The 21,466-nt window shown below is 40.4% G+C and overlaps 1 protein-coding gene across 2 annotated transcripts in view; it reads right to left on the reverse strand.

Annotated features, from left to right (window-relative positions):
* LOC149319707 (uncharacterized) overlaps positions 1 to 21,466 on the reverse strand; it is a 121,658-nt gene that overhangs the window by 97,221 nt on the left and 2,971 nt on the right. Inside the window, exon 1 of one of the 2 annotated variants that reach the window (XM_089512227.1) lies at positions 20,137 to 20,157. The exons of the other annotated variant lie outside the window; for it this stretch is intronic. The gene's annotated coding sequence lies outside the window, so the exon portion shown is untranslated. Of the gene's footprint in view, positions 1 to 20,136; positions 20,158 to 21,466 lie in introns of those variants that run through there. 2 annotated transcript variants of the gene reach the window in all.

The following is a 21,466-nucleotide window of genomic DNA, read 5'->3' on the forward strand; positions in this document are numbered from 1 at the left end:
AAATACTATGACAAATTGAACAAAAAGCCCCCAAATTCTGATAAAGAAAGGACTCATTTAATATTGGAAGAGCATTACAGTAAACTAAATGCAGATTACATTGAGGAAGAAATATCTAAGGCAGTCAAAAATGTAAAGCCTGACAAGTCTCCAGGTCCAGATGGTTTTTCAACCTTCTATTACAAGAAACTGGAAGAAGTAATAGAAATCCCGCTAAAAACACTTTCAATGCTATTTTAACTGAGGAAATTCTTGGAAATACGCAGACATAGTTTTGATTCCCAAAGAGGGGAAAGATAACACAAAAATTAAAAACTATCGGCCAATTTCCCTGTTAAACTTAGGGGCAATCCAAACCACCCCAAAAGGACAGGCCAGTTTCCCTCCGGAGGAATGCCGCAGCAGCCAAACTGCATGGCATCCCTCTGGACCAAAAAGAACCTGGAAAAAATGGGTTCTTTTTGGTGCATTGGGATGATGTCACCAGTGCACCATTGGCGCACTGTGCCACGTCCAAGATGCAAGCGCAGTGCCCGGTGGTGCAGATGCAGCACCACGTTTGCATCACACACTGCACCACATATGGACGGTGCCACATAAAGATGGCGCCATCCATACATATTAGGTTTCCAGAGAGTATGGTTGCCGCGTGCTCTGGAACCATAATTTCCATGCAGGTACGGCACTTTCGGCCCATCTGTTTCAGGCCTTAGATGGCAGCTAAAGTGGAGTCAAACTGGATTATTTCTGCAGTGCAGATGCAGCCTATGTTGACCTGTTGAACTACCATCATTATCACCACCACCATCCCCTCCTCCTCAAATTATTTATTGATAATTAGGGAAGTAATTATTAGTAGCATTATGGTGAGCATGGTGATTATTATATTTGGGGTGAGATGAAATTCTACAACCTACTTATGAAAAAAAAAGGGGGGGGGGGAGAAAGTGTAGTCAATGTGAGGCACTGGTTAATGGGAGCAACTCATTAAAACCAGAACTGGAGAAACTTTACTTTTGCTTGCAAATGTTACATTGTTCCGTTGGTTAGACTACAGCTCCTATTAAAATCAGGTCTCCAAAACAGTTAAAAATAGAACTTGGAGAACTAGGTTTCTCCATTCAAAACAAAGCTTAATAATCTTTCTTTGGTTCGACTTCATGGTCTTATAAAGCAAGACTTGCAAAGCTGTGATGTGAAAGACAAATCTGAGAAAGATTGGTTCCCCCCCCCCCCCCTTGTTCAATGCAGAGGTTGGGAAACTTAGGCCCGTTACAAACGGGCATAAAAGTACATCCTGGGGACGTACTAGGGTTAGAAAGGGGCGTCACTTCCTGACGCCCCTAACCCTAGTATGGACCCAGTCCGTACAAAATGGCGGCACCTGTTCCACCAGGGGCTGCCATTATGACGTCATGAATGCGTCGCCTCCAAACAAGGCAGCGCAGACGTGACGTCGTCACGCCGCATGAGGGCGCCTAGAGCGCCCTTTCCGCAGCGCGAGAAGGAGCTCCAAAACAGAGCTCCTTCTGAGGTTTGCATCCCTGGCGCAGCCTTTAGACGGCTGCACCAGGGACGCAAGGGAGAAAGGGGCTGAGCGGCCCCTTTCTCCTCCTCCTCGCCGCCATCGGGTGTCCTTGGGGCATGAAGCCCCAAGGACACCCCTTTCCAGGCCGCGGGAAAGCAGCCTTTTGCCGCTCCCCCGTGGCCTGGAAAGCAGCAGATCGGGGCCTCAGAGGCTGGTCAAACGGGCGGTCTGTAACGCACCTTAACTGCAAACCAGGGAAATATTTTCCCATTTGTTGCACTATTTTTTATTATAATTATGGAATGGCATTCTTGTACCTGGGATACAACATCGTTCAGGACTGAGACTGCAGTCAAGAGATAAGAAGACGCCTAGAAATGGGAAGGGCAATCATGAAAGAGCTAAAGAAGATCCTTATGAGTAAAGATATACAACTGAGCACTAAAATTAGAATCATTCAGGCCATGATATTCCCATTAACTATGTATGGATGTGAGAGCTGGACGATGAAAAAAGTAGATAAAAAGAAAATCAATTGAGATGTCATGCTGGAAGAAAGTGCTGAGAATACCATGGACAGCAAAAAAGTCAAACAAGTCAAATGTCCTTCAACAGAACAAACCTGAATTATCCTTAGAAAATGACTAAACTGAGGTTGTCATAGTATGGCTGCATCATGAGAAGGCATGACTCATTAGAAAAGACAATAATGCTGAGAAAGGTTGAGGGTAGAAGAAAGAGGAAGACCACACACCAGATGGTTGGATTCAATTAGGGAGGTCACGGAAATGAGTCTTCTGGACTTCAGCAGAGCAGTGGACGATAGTGAGTCTTGGAGATGTCTCATCCACAGGGTTGCCATGATTGGAGGCTGACTCAAGTTCAGTTAACATCAAAAACAATGCTCTGAGCAATTGTGTCTGATGTTTAATATATACTGCTTAATGACATCAACATGGACATCCAGAATCTCACATTTTGACCTGACATGAAGAATATGGGATGCTCCTAATCACACATCCATAGTGTCTATGTCACACAAATCAGTAGCTTAAAGGGTTGCTAGGCCCTGTTCTAACAGAACCTTGGGAGCCTCTTTTCCTCCCCGAAAGCAAGGGGTAACACAGGGAAAGGAAAAGATAACATAAATTCATAATTCCCCTGCAGTGAGTAGGAAATATTTGAGGTGAAATGGCACAATTCAATCAAAACCATAGCAAAAGTTAGGCTATGAAAATCCACTCCTTTAAATAGACAATAAACCTACTAATGTCTGGTTGAAAGGACATGGTTACATTATAAGAAGGAGTGGTAGTACAGTATTAGTATTTACAGAGGTTTATGAAATAAATTCCCCAGGTGCCATATGAATAATTCAAAGCAGAACAATAATACAATTAAAATTCAATCATAATCATGATTGAAAAGCAGTGTGCCTTTTCCCTGCTGCAATTAAAATATGGGCATTTTTGTTCATACAAATAAACAACCCTCTAAATGATTTATATGATTTATAAATCTCCTGAAGGAGGTCAATAAGTCAAGAAAAGTGGGGTTTCCCCCTTCTTTAAGCTGCCCCTCTGAGAACAAACTGAGAGCCACTGGTATTGTCCAGCCATATTCTTGAAGAATAAATGACTGCAGACATCAGGATTGCTACTCCAGGGTTTGTGCTCAACACTACATTCGCTCATAAGCACATTTAAATTCCATTCAGGATTTTCAAAAGCATCATAATCTCTGAAAGTCAGGGGCTTCCAGAATCTTCCTTCTGCTCGCTGCATTTAATGTCACTTAATTGCATTTCATGTCAGAGTAGCACTGAGTCCCCATATCTTTCATTTCCAAAATAACCACCATTGTTCTCCCCCTCCCCTTAAAATACACCACGACAAAGAGCACAAATCCTCAGGAAATATTTAGCAGATTTCTTCTTTAAAATGTGACTGACCGTAGGCAACACATCTGAATAAATTTTCCTCTGAAGAGACAGCTTTGCAACACACACACAGCTTCTCTGGTAATCACTCAGTGTGTCATTCCACAGGAATTACATGAAATCTTACGTCCACCTCATCTACGTCAACAGCACTTCCAAGTTGCTGGCACAGAAACTGCCTAGGTGTCCCCTGCAAATGATTGACAAAGGTCTGGCTGCTATACACCGCTGTTAATGGCAAGGTGTGTATATTGTTTGTTTATTCCCAAGAAGAAATGTTTATCATGGCTGTCAGGGATTATAAAAATGTTTTCATGCTTTGAGACAGCTTGATACTGTAGCGTGCAACTTAATGTGTGGGCAAATATGCAGGTGCAACAGTGAAATAAACAAGAAATCCTCAGTAAGAAGCTTAAGTGATGAATCCGAAGGATGGCAATGGAAGAAAATTATGGGTAGCAATGTGGACACAAAGCATGAAGAAAGTGAACTTCCTCAGTCATCATGTAATAAAGACACACATTGTTGCTACATGCAGAACATTTCAACCAATAATAGCGAGATAATGCAAGAAAATGACATCATCATACAATGGAGGTGAGCAACATACTGTGATACTGACTAAATATCATTCCTATTTTTAAAACACACATATGTATGTTTCTAGCTCTTATGTTTGCTGCTACAATATACTAAAAAACACTGAAGGACCCCCAAAATATGCTGCTGGTTTAAAAGACAGACTTTAAGTTAATATGGTTGAGTCTCCCTTATCCAAAATGGTTGGGACCAGAAGTGTTTGGGATTTGGGATTATTTATTTATTTATTCATTTATTTATTTGGATTTCGGTAATGAAACATTTTTGAGATGAAACCCAAGTCTGAACACAAAATTCATTTATGCTTCATATACACCTTATACACATGGCCTGATGGTCATTTTATATAATAATTTTAATAATTTTGTGCATGAAACAAAGTTTGTATACAGTGAACCATCAGAAAGCTAAGGTGTCACTATCTCAGCCAGCCATGAAAAATGTTTTGAATTTTGGTATATTTCAAATTTCAGAATTCCAGATAAGGGAGACTCAACCTGCAAAACATCCTATAAGGTATCTATGAATGGAATGCCAAATAGATAAACAAATGTGTTCAAAAATAAATCAAGGCTGAATTCTCCCTAGAAGACAAGCTGAATAAATTGAGATTATCCTATTTTGGACATGTACTAAGAACACATCACTCATTAGATTTTTAGATTGTAAGCCTGAGGGCAGGGAACCGTCCAATTAAAAAGATTGTATGTACAGCGCTGTGTAAATTTACAGCGCTTTATAAATAAAGGTTAATAATAATAATAATAATTAGAAAAGACACTTATGCTTGATAAAGTGGGAGGCAGTAGAAAAAGGGGAACTATGGGTGGATAGATTAAATTTAAGAAACCATGGTCCTGAGGCTACAAGTCCTGAGGTTTGTTGATAACTGGGTGACTTGGAGGTCTCACATTCATAGGATAGCGATAAGCAGAAATCAGCTTGACAGCAAATAACAACAACAGCACATTAGTGAATGGCATGGTGTTCCCCCACACACACACCCATCTAGACTTCTGCATTTACAGAATTGGGGGGGGTCTTCTTTTTTCGATATCTTTGAACAAAGGTTGGATGGTCATCATTTAGGGGTGCTGAAAACTGGCATAGATTACCCTTGATCATCTAGATGGGTATTTGACAGTGGAATACGCTGCCTCAGAATATGGTAGAGTCTCCTTTTTTGTCAGTTTGTAAAAGAGGTAATCTGTCAGAAGTGCTTTGACTGTGTATTCCTGCATGGCAGGGGGTTGGATTGGATGGCCCTTGAGGTCTCTTCCAACTCTATGATTCTATGTATACCTTGGAGAAAAGTGGGAGGTGACAAGATAGCCATCTTGAAATATCAAAAAGGACATCATGTAGAGGATAAAGCGAGGTTGTTTTTAACTGCTCCACAGTCTAGGTCTCTAGGACATGAACCAATGGATTAGAAGAACAGAGATTCATCTAAACATTGGGGGGGGGGGATTATTGCAAGAACTGTTTCACAGTGGAATAAACTGCCTTTATTAAGGGAGGACAAGGGGGCTCTTCTTCTTTGAAGGAGACGTTGGATGAGCATCTTTCAGGTGTACTGTAGCTGTGAATTCCTGCATAGCTGGGGGTGGGTTGGAATAAGTGACCCTTTCAACTCTAAGATCCAACTCTAAGATCCTATGATTCTATGGCTTTACAGAGGATCATTCAGATTAAGGACACAAAACAAATGGCTGTATTCCAACACCAGGGACCAAGAAAGACAAACTGAAATCAAATATATTACTGTATCTGCCAAAAAGGTTGAGAATAATATAGCAAACATTATACAAAGTGATTAAAACAAACCACAAAAATTAAAATATAAAATACCTTCATATGTATGTAGGTAAAAGCTAGTCCATGTACACAATAAATATATAATCCAGTAAAACAGATGTAACAGTGAAAAAAAATTCGACATTAAGAGACAATACATCAACATGCTCACATGTCACAAGATCAAGGATTTCTACTCTTGTGTATTGTATCTTTGTATTTTACATTCTTTTTGCCCACTATGCATGTACTAACATTTACCTATAGTACACCTGCATTTGTGGAAATATTTCCTACTCAATTTCTGTAGTTTGTTTTAATCACTTCTATAAAGATTAATGTATTATTACCAACCTTGTGACATGTAGTATATTCAATCCCATTTGTCTTTGTTTATGTAACTCAGATTACTCACTTTTTATGAGTAGGAACTGCAAGCAGAACATCTAGAAGAAATGTTCTTCGGTAACATCTTACTTAGACTCAGGTAAATTAGAGGAAACTATGGCTACAGTTAGAGATAGTGTGTCCAGATATATATACAATTAATCTGTGATCTGGGTTCAAATCATACCCCTACAATTAATTGTAGTCACTTAGAACCTTTGAGCCTCAGCATCTTCCCATGTATAAAACAGCCATAATAGTAGCCTATCATACAGAGCAGTTATGTAGAGTACAGCAAATCTTCTTTTGTGACTATTTACATAGAAGGTATGTGATGAAGATTTTACTTTTCAGATGAGTTTTGTTGTATGATCGAATCTCATGACTGTCACTATCAATGTCAGTAATATGTTCAATTCAGCGTGGAAATTGTGCTTCTTGTGGTTTCATCTCAGAAACTCTTGTGCCCCTTATGAAGAAGAATGCAAGATGAGAGATGATCCCCTGCTCACTCCCAGGTCTCAGTATCTAATGTCTAGGTGTGATGGGGTCTCTTGAAACAAACAAATCTCTTAAACTTGCACTAACCTGGAGAACTGGCCATTTTTTCAGACAGCTTGGGGTACACAGAACCTTGCCATTTAAATCTCAATGGACAAGATAATAATAATAATAATAATAATAATAATAATAATAGGATTTATTTATATGCTGCCCAATCACTGGGAATCCAGATTTGGTGGGGGGGGGGGATGAGGTGGAGGCAATTGTTACCAATTTGTGTCAAAGTTTACTGAAAGTGACAAAGGTGGGATACAGACGGGCAGGAGAAGACGTCTTGGAGGTGTATTCTGCTGAATACGGAGCCTCCAGACCGCCCGCCCCGGGGACGTGCTTCAGGTGTCGGGGCTTCCACACGGGGGGCAGTGAAGACGCCTCACCTGGGTCCGTTTTGGACCCGTAGCTTCTATACCGCCGCCTCGGAGGATGCCGCAAAGAAAGGGGCAGCTTCCGCACGGGCAGCCCAAACCGCGGCTTTTTTTTTTCCTTTGCCGGCTGGCGGATGCGCAGCTGCGCAGCTGCAGCACTAAGCAGCAGCGGCAGAAAGCCTATGGACACATTTAAAGCGCCCAAGCCCCTTTAAAACTGTTTTCCCCGCCCTGCCCAAGAACAATGGTGGTCTCCTGCCAGCTGGTGATCAGCTGGTGTTGGCATCCTTGTCCGCTTGCACTTTGCCAGTGTCACCAGCATCATGGATGCCTCCTCTCCTTTGGTCCCTGCGCTCTTGCTGAATCTGCAATGCACAGCCACAGCTGTCGCCGCTGCCACCGCTGTCCCCCTGCCATCCCCCATCACCTCCCTTGTACATATGTAAATATTTACAGTTTTAGGGGTTTTTTATTGTTAGGTGAAAATGGCACAGGAATGTGTGTAGGGGTGCACTTTAAAGTCCAAACTTTCCAAGCAGCGCATGCGTACATGTTGCTCTAGGGTTAGGGTTAGGGTTACGAGTCTTAAAATGCACTGCAGCTGTGCCGCAGCTTCCATACCTGCATGGCAGCGGACGCTGCAATTAAAGCCTGACTGCAAACTGCGCATGTTCCAAGACCCCAACTCATTATGCGACTCAGCAGACACGGAGCTTTTAAATGGGCAACTTAAATTAGCGGCGTAGCAATTCTGGTGTACCGGTGCAGCAGCTCTCATGGCTTCTTCCACTTCTCGATATGTGTCAGCATTCAGGTAGGACTGCTCCAGTTTCTGCAAAATGTTTGGCTGGGACCATATAGCTATGAGGTCAGCCGTCTCAGTATGAGACCAAGACGTCCCCCTGCCTTTTTTCGGGGTGCTGGTGGGTGGCTGTGCCATCCTGCCTGGTGGCAAAGGGGAGCCGCCACACAGCTGTGCCAGGAGCAGCCAAACTGTGCCCGTTCCCAGGTGAAAATGGCGCAGGAATGTGTGTAGGGGGTCACTTTAAATTCCAAACTTTCCCTTATCACTTTCTACAACCAAAACATCCGCCGGCAAAAGTTACAACTTCCCGCGATTCTAGCAACGCATGCGCACAAGTGGCTCTAGGGTTAGGGTTACGAGACTTAAAATGCGCCGCAGCTGTGCCGCAGCTTCCACAGCTGCATGGCAGCGGACGTTGCAATTAAAGCTTGACTGCAAACCACGCATGTCCCGGACCCCGACCCAATATGCGACGCAGCTGACACGGAGCTTTTAAACGGGCAACTTATATTTGCGGCGTAGCAATTCGGGCGTACCGGTGCAGCAGCTTACATACGGAGCTGCGCACGTACGCCACAAATCAAAAAGAAGCGGAAAAAAGCAGCACCTTTTTAATGCCGCCTCTTCCCGCTTGGGGCGTGCGGGCGGCGTGTTCATGACGGCATTCAGGTAAGGGCCATCTGAAGGCTCTACCTTCATGACGTCATGAATACACCCCTTTTTGCCCGTCTGTATCCCGCCAATGAAAACCTCAGATATGGCAGTATCTGGATCATAGGGAAGTCAGAAAGTGCAGAAAAAGCAGCTCTAAACATGTGCTGAGGACCACTGAGAGAAGCTACATGGAATTAAGAATGCAGATGATATTTGCCTCCAAATTTCCCTTTTTATAAATAAAGTACTGTGCAGTATTGTGATTACAGGAATGGTTTCTGAACTGACTCCTCTGAAGTTGAGGAGAGCATACTTTATTATATAATCTAGCTTGATGGCAAGACTACATATAAATAGCTCAAACTAGGGCTTTTACTACTTCAAAATATCTACCAGGAGCCACTCACAATACACAACTCCAGTGCTATGATTATACTTTAACTGCCATGGCTGCATCTCATGGAATCCTAGATTAGGGAGGGGCACTTCAAATTGTCAACCTGGGAGCTCTAGTGCCTCACCAAACTACAAATTTCATGGTTCCAAAGGATGTTGCCATGTTAAAGTAGAGTCCCAATGCTATAACTGTGCACCTGAAACCACCCCACTACTGGCTGGAGCCACTACTGCTTTACTATCATTTCAAAAAGGTAGCGACAATTTGGGGGTGGGAGGAGCTCTTGGTTGAAGTTCTTTGGGACTTCTGATGCTGTTTTTTAGCTTATCTGTATTTTTAATAGCTGGTTTGTACGTGTCTCTACACAACTGGGAGTGCATTTTTTTATTAAAAAAAAGACATGTAAAAAAGGCAAATAGAGAAGATGGTAAGATATTTTACCCTTGAAATAGTCCTTCAACAAGTTCAGTAACAGCAGTATTTATAAAATACTTTTTTCTTCATTCAAGTAAAAAAACAAAACATTATTACTGAGCACAAGAACTGAGCGCAGGAAAAGGCAGTTTTTAACAGGATGGCTACACCAGGGAATAAAGTGTCTTAAAGGGTGTGATGCTAACATGTTCCTTGAAACACATTATCTAACATGCATTTGGATGTTTGGAGACAGTCTACTACACGTTAGCAAATACACCGCAAAACAATAACACCCTTCAATAGGTGTTAGCCTCTTGTGTAGCTTTATCTTTGGAGATGAAATGTTTCTACTACCTGCATGTTGCTAAGAGGAATGTATAAAATAAGGTCAGTGGTCTTCACCCAGATGGGGAGGGGAGGGGAGGGGAGGGGAAAGGATCTATGGTGTGACTAGCTATGGCCTTGCCTTGTTAGCAGTACCAAAAGAAGTGTACAGCCAGCACTCTATATCCAAAGATTTAAGCATCCATGACTTGAAAATATTGAAAAAAATATAAATTCCAAAAGCAGTCCTGGATTTTGCCATTTTATTATGCCATCGTATTTAATTGGACTTGAGCATCCACCAGTTTTGGAATCCATGAGGGTCCTTGAACCCCAGCAGATGCCAAGGGCCCACTGTATTCTACTTCTACTCCAGAACCAGAAAAATTACCTTTTTAGGCTCACAACTACCAGAATTCCCCCAGCCAACATGGTCAACTTGTTTAACATGAAACTAGCAGGGAAAATAATCATAAATCAGAACAAGCAATCAGGCAAAACAATACACTTTTTTCATTAACTTGACAATCCTTTCCTTTCAAATTTGGTAATTTCCCTCAATTTATTCCTCAGAGAGCTCCTAGACTAGAAGTAAACCCAGCTAAAGGGTAGTGGGTGGCAAAGACATGCTTAGAAAATATGAGTATTTGATAACTTTAAAAATTTTTTTATTAAGATCCTGTCCTTTATCACAGTATTTCTGCAGTTTATAGAAAAAATTAAAAAATAAAAATGGTGCCAGATCAAAACATAAAATAGCCCCCAAGAATATTGAGGTCATCAGGAGAGGCCCTTCTCTCTGCCCACTACCCTCTCAGGCACATTTGGGGGGGAACAAGAGAGAGGGCTTTTTGAGAGGCTGCTCCCAAGCTCTGGAACTCCCTCCCTAGAGAGGCCAGGATGGCTCCATCCCTGCTGTCCTTCAGTGGCAGGTAAAGACATTTCTATGCCACCAGGCTTAAGAGTTTTAAACTTTAAATTTTAATAATGTAATGTTTTAAACTGATTGTATTGTTTAGTTGTTTTTTAAACTTGTATTTTCCATATTTATAGTGTTTTAACTTGGAGCGTTTTAGATTTTTAAGCCACCTTGAGTCCCTGTACTGGGAGGAAGGCGGGGTATAAATAAACAGAAAATAATAATAATAATAATAATAATAATAATAATAATAATAATAATAATAACAACAAGTTAAGAAAGCTTAAAAGGCTACAATAATGTAAAACCATGTACATTTATATTTAAAATAAATTAAATCCCAAAGGCTTTAATAAAAAGCCACATCATGACTTTGCACCAGAATGAACCCAATGTTGATGTCAGTTGGATCTCCAATAGAAGGGCATTCTAGCGTTGGAGTACAACAGTGAAGATGTCTTCCCACACTGTGTCATCCCCACACTGAGGTGGGCCTTCCTGGAGATCTCGGCCTTGGCCAAGTACATATAGGGAGAGGAACTTCATGTACAGAGGTGCCACACCTTTTAAATGTCATCACTAGCACCTCCAACACTACATATTACATGCATGCCTTTAGACTAGTCACATGTGAAAGCACTGAAGGCCCACGGGTTTTGTTTGCTTATTTGTTTTTTTTTCCCTTCTTTTGATACTCCAGTGAAGTATATACTTATTTATTTACTGTATTTTATTTACATCCCGCCTTTCTCCAAGCTGGTACCCAAGCACTTGGGAACAGTGATTGATCCTCAATTCATGCAGCAGCAGCAGCAACAATAAAATTTAACTTAGAATTTTCAGAAGTTACACTCATTTGTGAAAACCAGGACCCTAAACTGTCATCAACTCACTGTCACTTATATCAAAATTCTCATCTGTCAGTTTAAGTAAGACCAGGGCCCCCTGTCATATTTGAGACTTCTATAATACTATCCAGCTGTTTATACTCTAAATGTAGAGCCTGATTTTACTTGCAAGTTGACACATAGTATGTAGGTAAACACAGGACTCCAGCAATTATTAGTACAAAGAACATAAGGAATAAGACTCACTACACAAAGAAATTTTTCATCAAAAAATAAAAGACGAGAATGCTGGTCTTCCACCATCCTTCCATGCCGAACACTGCACCACTAATTCTGAGAAGAAGGAATTTATGTGTAAATCCATAACATGTATCTTGGCTATAACTGGAACCTAGTTGACTGATTTTAAGGCCAAGTATCTGCTGCAGGTTACACTGTTTCTGCTTCACAGAATACTGGCTCTCTTTACAATGTATTTGTCTCTAGCTGTTTGCTTTTTTGGTGTCCAGTATTAAACATGCATTCTATGTCTGTGCAAACTGCATTCCTGAGGAAAATATATTTGCCCTAAAAGGACTTTACTAGTGTGATTTCATTGCTGTCATTTTCCTAAGGTCCTAACAAAACAAAACAAAGATTACATAAAAATCAGAGCTAAGAAAATTTGCCTTTCAGACAAAGCTGGTGGTGGAGATTCTGGGAGCTATAATCAAAAATTAACTTTTCTGAGCTGTGGGGGTAGGGGAATATGCCAAGCCCTGGAATTGTACTTTTGTGCACTGCAGTTTGTTTCTCCTTTTTAATATTTCTTTCACATATTTCTTATGCATTTATTTGTAGTCACTTTTTCTCAAGCAAATTACAGTAATAAGCTCATTATACCTCAAAGTAATGCCGATCCAAGAGATTCTGCTGTGTTAAGAGAAGCCCAAATGGTTCTTATACAGATAGTCCCAAAACAGATGAGCCAAAAAGTAGGGCTTCTGACTACTTCAGGGGCATAGTGTTCAGATGATGCATGCCCCCGATGCAGTCAGAAGCTGCTCTGAGGCTGCCTAAGATGGCCCAAAGTCACAGGCGAAAAGAGTAGTGAAAGTCCGCGCCTTGTCAGTGGTCCATTTGGGACCATGGCAGCAGACCACTTTCAGAGTAGACCATGTGGCTGTCACGGTCCCCGACCAATCAGGGGCTCATTGGGGTTGGAGCGGCCAGAGGTCTGCCTCATCCAATAGTCACACCATTTTTGCTACACTACCAGACATCCAATTGCTACCTTCAACTATCTCACCTTGACCAGGAAGTACCATATCTTAGCAAGCGAGGTTCTGGCTCTAAGTACAAAGTAATGATTTTCTAAAGCAAACTTCACTTTTGGAATAAAGTCACTGGACAAATAAACATAGGGGAAAGAAGGTAACAAAGACACTGTATGTCACTACAAACACTCATGAAATGCATCATCTAAATGCAGTGCAAAAGGAGCACCATGATGCCACGCACCGTCTGGTGCAGCGCACTGTGTCACGCTGCCATGGGCGTGGAGTCATGGTGCGCATCATATGGACACCATGACCTGACTCCACCCCCAGGCCGGCCTTAAAGTCAACTGAACGTTTGTTTTTTTAAAAATCCCTGGCATATCCACCCAACCTTCTTCAACTTTCTTTTGAGCTTGTTCAGATGTAATAATGGCTAGCTTGTCTTGTAATAATGTGTATGTGTTAATGTTGTTTAATTTGTTGGTTTTAATTATAATTGATTTAATAATTTTTAAGGGGGGAGGGAATTTTGATGTACAATGTATTGTATTTTATTGCTGTTAGCTGCCCCAATTGACCTCAAGGGGCGGGATATAAATAAATTATTATTATTATTATTATTATTATTATTATTATTATTAGCTATGGTTTAAAAACTGGGGAGGGGTATGGGAGATATTACTATTATGCCATGGCTCAAGCTGGAATTGCAGAAGGGCAGATGAAGCACAAGACTGTCTATACCCAAGCTTATATTAGTCTATATTAGATTTAGTCAGCAAGACCAGAATCCTTTTGGGGTGCTACACTGGCCTTAAAATATTTGTGCAAGCAATTGTGCTGTCCCAGAGGTCTCTGATGCAGCCAATTGTTCTGCAAGTGCACATGCTGCCCCCATTTTTGAGCTGGGTGATCAAGTTGATTCAAGTCAAGTGACTGTATTTCTACACAGCAGGGGGTTGGCATATGCCTAACAATTTTCCAAGTATTATTTGGGGAAATGTGCATAAGACACATATAAACAAGCAAATATGTGTCAAAAAGAAGTATTTAGAACGATAACTACTAAACGTAAAAGTAAAAATAGAGTCTTGTAGCACATCCAAAAGTAACAAAGTCATTTCGGCATGAACTAAATGTCTCCTTTCAAAACTTAAAAGGACTAACTTAGCTTATTCTTTGCAAATGCCACTAAACTCTTCCCCTTCTAAGTACATGCATTACATTCAAATTACAGTATGAATGAATACATGGATAGCCATAGTTCAGAGTTACAACTGTGTATGCTTGCATGTCAGGAGGTTGGACTAAATAACCTTCGGAATACTTGCAACTCTGTGGTTCCATGATTCTACTATATGCTTGAGAAAAAAGAACTCAGTATTAATAATCAGCCAGGTACTAAGGAATTAGTTTAGTAGTAACTCAAAAAGGCAATATGGTACAAAAATTTCCTTCTCCCTAATTTTTGTAAACCTCATATCACTTTGAACTACAACTATAAAATGTTAGTGACCCTAAAAATGTTATTACCCAACTCCATTGTGTGTGTTTTTAAACATTTCTTTATTTTCTTAGAGATAACTTATTAGAGATAAAAACACTGATTAAAACACATAATACCATTTCCTGCAGCCCTCTGACTTTACTAACCAAGAACAGGGCTGACCAGATCTTGATTAATTCAGAAGGCTGATACAATAGTGATTCAAAATTGATTTAATCTAATTTGAAACATAAATTCAGTTCTTTTGTTTGCATGAAAATGTATTCACTCAGAAGGTTTATCACATTTTGAGATCATGTCTAGTGCCTTGGTTTATTTGCTTAATTTCTAGGTTTTTATGTTGTTAATTTCTTTTTCATAAATGCAAAAACATACAAATTTTCCTGTCCATTTGACTCTACCTGATAGGTCATCATTCTGACCTATGCTATGGCTTTCCACACCCAAAACATATGACAAAACAAGATCTATACATAAGAAATATTGTTTTTAGCCATATACAAATGTATGCATATTAATCAATTGATTGAATTAATGCTGCAACTCAAGATCATATTATTAATCAGTTGTATTTCTTGAATTGGGTTGAAGCTCTGATAAAGAAATATGTCTGTCCCATTAGATATAAAGGGTGCTTCCCCTGTACTTAGCCTGCTAGCAAATCCTGTCATCACAGATGTTAATCATCTATCTATTCCCTTTGAGGCTGGCAAGTAAAAGAATCGCTTAGTAGCCAGAAGCAGATTTGGCCCTGATAGTGAGTTTTTATACTCTTATAGGTTCAGTTGAGGCTTTTTATTAGCTTAACAAAGGCTTCTTATGCATCCCACCAAGAGCCAGCATGGACTAGTGATTTGAGAATTAGACTACTGGAGACAAAGTTTTGAATCCACACTCAGCCATGGAACCCCACTGATGACCTTGGGCAGGTCACACACTCTCAGCCTCAGAGGAAGACAAAGGCAAACTCCTTCTGAACAAATTTGCCAAAAATCCCCCTCATGATATGGTTGCCATAGGTCTAACATGAACTGAAGGTAAACAACAACAAATACGACCCATCACAGGTACCCAAGCTTCCATCATACCCTGAATCCTCAACCACAGAAGGGTATACTGGGGTAATTCTCTTTGAACATCCTCTTTCTTAGGAAAATCACAGCTGAACAACTGTCCCTTCAAATGGGAAATAAAACAGAGAGAGCCGTACCTATGTGCTGTTTTCGACACTTTCCCATTTAAACTACATGCCTCCCTCTGGAGCCCAGCTGATAAGTGGCAAACACATTAAGCAATCTCAATGTGCAGACAGGGGAAGTTTAAGCCTCCCTGTATCTGAATTCTCAAACTGGGAGAAAAGTGTTGTGCCCAAGCATGTCTATGTTTGTCTACCCCTGTGCACATTTCTGGCCCACCACCCATTACTGCATAAGGCCCTTGCCAACAAGAAAGCTGAGTTTTCACAAAAGCAAACCATATTACTGGAAATTTATTAGCAGAGTTCATTTGCTAGTCTTTCAGAGTTCATTTGTTAGTCTTTAATTTTCTTTATTATACATAATTAATTATTTCCCATTTTCCCAATAAATTTTGCCCAATTGCCACATGGCCAGAGGAGGAGGGGCCAGCCTGCTAAAGATACCCTCCCCATACTTCTTAACAAAGGACAGAAACAACAAAATCCAGGTATATTACCAACATCTCTAATTTTTTTCCTTTTTGGTTTGTCACATCTTCATTTTTTTTCATCTGTATGGTTTTTAACACCTTGCCTAATGAAGAAGCCAGTAGAGCATTGAAAGCTTGCAACAAGTATATTGTGCATTTCAGCTGGCCAATAAAGTTATCACTGTTTGGTGGATTTTTGTAAGAAGAAATTGATAAGTGTTTGTTATCATGAGTGAAACATAAAAACTAGTTCTGGCCAGAAAACTGCCAATTCTGGTGATGATTAAACACATGAGCACTGAAGGAATGTCTATGCCAAATCTTTATAGAAGGGAAACAACTTACATAAAAATGGTGGAATAATAAACATGGCATCTGAGGCTGCATTTGATTTGCCAGAATGCACATCTGTCAATTCAGTTCTGAAGCTGGGAAGAAGCCAAGTTCAGCCCATAACTGAAGAATACTTTAAGAGCTCAATTTCTGTATTATGTTAATCATGACTTTCATGTAAATGTACTTAGAAAGTGTCTCTGTAAGGCTTATGGACCACATTTGTGCTTAGTTGTAGTATAGTTCATTGTTCAGACTCACCAACTCTCCAAAGCTTAAGAGGGCTGTCACACAGAGAAAGAAACTACTGACCTGAGTAATATGTGAATATTGTGCATTAAAGATATAATAATGCTTATCAAGAAACAGGTGCTGATCACAAACATAAGAGTTACATGCATAGGTGTACAAATCCAACACAGGGCAATTGAATACTACCCTGTATATAACTAATATCATACAGATACCATGAATGTATCTATTCCTTGGGTGAGAAGATTTGCTTGGATCTTGAAACAACAGGGCTGCAAGAGGGAAAAAGTTAATCCTAGGCATACTACTGATTAGCCTCAAGCTACACCTCAAATGAGCATCAAGATCTCAACATCCTTGTGGTTTCCAGGACCTCTCTGCTCAGTCCACTAGCACATACTGTCTCTCCAACATGCCCAGTGAAGCAGAGATGCTTATGTACATCTGTCCACACTGTGTGCAGCAAGGACAAAAAGAAAAAGATTAGAATACAAAAAGCAAAAAATGAGTATCTGATGTACCCAAGATCTTCAAATATGGGTAAAAAGGAATGTCTAAAGCAAACAGCTGACAAGCATGAGAACTTGTGGCCTATGCATTTTTGATAGGTTTTGCGGCACATGAATATTCTAAACAGCATAACAATGTTTGTGGCTGGAGTGTCTGCTAGAAGAAAAGAAAAGTAAAACAACCTTTGTCTGTTAACCCCTGACTGCCCAAAGTTCCATCTACAGAAATTCATCCTTTCACCCTCAATTCTTGACCATTTAGCCAGCAGCCACCAGTATGATGCATGCAAATTTTTCAAAATAAAAATTAAACGCATATTTTCCGCATCCCCTACCCCCACTGTACCTTACACCTTATAGTCATAAAACAGCATAAGCCATCAAATGGCTGGCACATCTGAAAATGCTGCTCCTGTCCTTACTTCTTCCCAGTATAGTGGTTGCCTGCAGCCTCTATGGCATTTTTAAGGCACACTCGGCCTATTCAACACAGGCTGGCTACAGTTGGTGGTACAAAGGAAACAGAGCATTTCTTCCTGGCCTTGAATCAGTCTTGCTGACGAGTATACTTAATTTTTCTTTTAAAAAATCAAGATCTAATTAAGTCAACAGCTTTGAAAGAAGGGGAAATGGCACAAAAAAACCTGGACGGGTGTTTCCTTTTGTCCTATGTCTCTCACTTGAAAGAAGAGGCAGCAATAGCAACCTGTGTTCTTTTCTAAAATTGAACTTTTGCCCTTCATAAAGTGCCAGTTTATGACCTTGCTGTCTTCGATTTGCTACTCAGTGTGGCTTTTCCTATCAGAGCTAGAAGGCCCGTCACCCCATTCTTCTTCCCCTCTTAACACTCCTTGGCAGCATTTATTTCCAGTCTGCTACCAAGGGGCCAATTAGTGCTTCACTGTTGTTGAGCTTTGTGATTTACCTAATAGGAACTAGATTGGAATTAAATAGGACACCAAACAGCCATAAGCAGGTATCAACGTTATGGGCTGCATTCAAACAGGTGGGGGATCCCTGATGCAAAGCAGGAAGCATGAAGAACAACTGTGCATGATAGGGCTGTGAATCCAACAAGCCTTCTTAATAAAGCAAAAACACATTTGGGGCATGTTTAATGAAGCTAAAAAAATGAAAATAAAGCACCCTACAACCAGATGCTTTCACACAAATGAAATCAGTCCCAGACAAACATAATACAGTTTACTGCATCCACTTTTATGACATACACATTTATTAAGCATGTGGAGAGAAGATGTACATAAAGTAAGAGATTGGCTTCCGCATGATCCAGAAGCTTAAGAAAACAATAGTGTATCATGTCGAAACGTTATACACCTGGGGTGCTTCAAACTGAAAACTCCTAATGCTATGTGCCTGCTATATTGAAATTATCTTAGGAAATACCATGGAAAAAATTGTTTCTTTCACATCCATCTGTCTGGTCATCCCACTATCTTCCAACCACATTACTGTATTTGACATAGCTTTGTGTACAGAGAAGAGAGAACACATTCTAAGTTCTCAATTTTTTAAATCAATTATTCAATTTGTGCCACAACAATTTTTTATTTTGACTTTTTTTTAAAAAAAAATGTATTATATTAAGTATTTTTGCATAATTAGTGTAAAAAATGTTAAGGGATGTCAGAAGGCTACGAACCAGAAATGTAGCATATTTTAAAAATCATTTTAAAAATATTCCAATTGTGGAACATTTTTATAATCTGTTATTTGTACAGACAAGCATACTGATTTTAAAAAATGGCACCAACAGAAAAGGTATTAGTAATGGTGTGTCACAGGTGTGTGGCAACAGAATCACCCACTGGATAAATATATTATACATGACAAAACCATGCTTCTTTCTGAAAGATGAGGAAATAACATAAAAATAATCTGTGGTGATTAGAAAGAGGAAGATATGGGAAAGGGGTGAAACACTTCCTCCTCCCCCTGCTCTCTGGGAACTTCTTCCAGCTACTTCTTACACCACCAGCTCCATTCCACCCACAATGCTAGGCCTGGAGAGAGATAGGTAACAATGGCCATGCTTTTGTTAACAGCCTATAAATGCAAAAGTTGGGTTCTCACCTCCCACCCCAGTCCTCAGTTAACTATCCGTTTAAAGCACAAGTTATCCAGTGTTTTGCCAATGTCCCCATCCCATGCACAAATGCTACTGATTGCCCGGGCCTCCTGGTCTGGACATCACTTTGAGGGGCAATCTATTTCTAGCAAATATGTATGCCACATTCTGCACCACATGCCATGCTTTTACTTTCCCAGCAACAATTCCACCACATACACAATTCAGGTAGTAATACCTTTTGTTAGAGTGTGTGCCAGAACAGACAAACAAGGTATCCAGTCCCTTCATTGAGTTAAGGAAGATAAAGTTCTGCAGCTTGTAAAGTAATACCTTTTATTTTACATTTTAGGAAAATATGTGGACTTTGTGATGAAGGACTTTCATGTCTCCTTTACGCTATGTAAACACCTGCTAGAAACACGAGAAATAGGCTAGTCTGGTATAAGTATAGATGTTATATTTATGCCATAATATATTATGTCTCATGGAAGAAGTGTGATTTGTATGGACGTATCTATTTGGCACTACGCATTTTCCTATTTTGTGACACGTCATGCTGAAGCACACTTGTGGGCAGTACTTAAAGACGGTCGATGAAATAAAACCAGTATATTTAATCTTAACATCCATATACAGAAAGTGTACATAATAATCAGTAGACACAGCCCAGTTCTGCAGCAATGCACTGAAATGTTATGAGCAACACCACACTGTTCATAAAAGAGGCAGGACATGAGTATTGCTGCCTCTTTACTAGATTACTCATGCAGGCAGCTCTTTCCTTCTGTGTTGAAATCTCATTCATGCTTCAGCCTTCAGTCACTGAGAATAATTCCTATGAGCCCGATCTGTCCAGTTCCCTTCATTTGCTAAATGTGCCTCCCACCTTATTCAGCAACAAATAGCTAAGCACAGACACATGACCCTCATTCTTAACAACTGCCAAGCACTCTTCTTTTATGTCAAATTTACCTCGCAATAATAGCTTTCATGGATTTACCCTCAGTTTTGGAGTCACCCTGTCACACTACTCGTATTTGCCTTGTTTCTCTCCCTGTTCAACAATACAATAATTTCACCATTCACATCTTCGACATGGACCTCTCTTACACAAATGTTGAATGTGTGAGTAAGAAGCCCAATTTTTTTAAGTAGCATTTTTATATGTGTGTCAAACGTACACAGATGCCCAACTCTTCTTCTCTATGTCCAGATAGAGAAAGTTTCTATGCCCCCCCCTTCCCTCCATAGTCAAGGACAGTGATCTCTGCAGGTCTTCCCATAACAAAAAGCTGTTTTCCTTCTCTTCCTATTTTTGTGCTCAAAACCAGTATGGAACTTCATGTCTCTCTTCCTATCCTGAAGAATCCCATTGTGGGAGGTCTTTATTGCTTATCCTATTTGCCACTACAACTGCTTTGCAAAGTTACATAAAACAAACAGGCTGCATCTAATAGTAAGAATAATGCCGTCCTACCAAATAAAGTTTGGGTGTTGAAGAAGCAACTGAGGGATAGGGAGGGACAGGAACTGGACAGAATTTTTGGCTTGCACTTTGCAGAAGCAGCAGGAGCCTCCATTTTCCTTGCTAGACTGAGGAGGGTCTCAGGCCAATTTCATTTCCATCCCCCTTTCTCCCACCCAGTCAAATTCTTTAACAAACACATGATGTTCTCCTGCAAGAGCCTGCTGAGAAAGCATGAGGGTCTCTCTCCCTCTTTTTCTGCCACTTAGAACAGCTTGCGTATGGCTCAGGTCGTGCTAAGGCTGGTAAAAAATTGTGCCACTCAAGACTTTTATATGTTTCTAGGGGTTCCTGTGATTCCACTAAATGGAACACACTCCAGAGTTCTAGTATGTATTCAAAGCAAAAAAGACCGCAGAGAATTCACCTCCCACTTCTGCTACAGCCTTATCAGAGTTTTAAATGGAATAAAAATCCACAAGATTACAAGTGAGACTAAAGATTGGCAATATTATTAGGAAAGAGGGTAGTCCATCTCCTCTTTCTTTTAAGGTTATACGGTGCACACAAAACCAAGAGTAGTGCAAGAACAGCCCTCTTATTATACTATTGCCTCCACACTCGCCCAGCTATATTTGCCAAATGATCAATGGCGTCACTCCCTAAATAAATTTTGTTTGCTCTCCTAAATCCATAATACAATTCCTTCCCTTCCCTCCTCCGCCCAGGCTAAAGATCCAGCTAGTTGCAAAAGCACACAGATTTGTGGATGTCTTGGCTGCTAGACTCAGCAAAGCCCAAGAGCTGCACACAACAATGACAAAAGATTCATGGTCT

The sequence above is a fragment of the Sceloporus occidentalis genome, unplaced genomic scaffold (assembly GCF_023333645.1).
Source record: "Sceloporus occidentalis isolate IW3139 unplaced genomic scaffold, rSceOcc1.0.p SCAF_2, whole genome shotgun sequence".
Classification (NCBI taxonomy): Eukaryota; Metazoa; Chordata; class Lepidosauria; order Squamata; family Phrynosomatidae; genus Sceloporus; species Sceloporus occidentalis.